The sequence below is a fragment of the Camelina sativa genome, chromosome 20 (assembly GCF_000633955.1).
Source record: "Camelina sativa cultivar DH55 chromosome 20, Cs, whole genome shotgun sequence".
In the NCBI taxonomy this organism is placed as follows: Eukaryota; Viridiplantae; Streptophyta; class Magnoliopsida; order Brassicales; family Brassicaceae; genus Camelina; species Camelina sativa.
In genome coordinates, this window is record NC_025704.1 from 29506251 (window position 1) to 29506792 (window position 542).

Sequence of the window (542 nt, forward strand, 5' to 3'; positions counted from 1 at the left end):
AAAAAAAAAAGGTAATCTAGTTTGGTATAAAGTAAAAAGGAGCAGTAACAATCCAAAGAGGTAAATCCACTTGTTAGAGGGGTTAATTTTGAGTAATTAATTACTGCAGGAGCGCAGGTTAGCCGTTAGCGTCTGAATCTCAAACAATTTTGTTTTTGGTGATTTGTTAGTTCTGTTCTGACCAACGCTGTTTCCCGCAAAACATACAACATGTAAAAGATTAAAAAGACTTTGAATTTTGGGGTTGGATGTATGCAAGTTGATATTTTAAACGATTTGTTTAAAATTTATAAATTATATGTTATTCAATCATATATTTTAAAAATTCTGTTTGTGGATCTGGATTTTAATGATTTAGGGAGTGTATTGAAACTATGATTTTGCAAGATTTTATGGGATTTAGAAAATTTAGAATTTTGATAGATTTTAAGGAAGTTGATATGATATCTAAATCCAAATATCACATAAAACCATGAGATTTGGATTTTTGTATTTTTAACTAAACAAATCTTCTCAAATCTTCCAGAATCCCTAAAATTTAT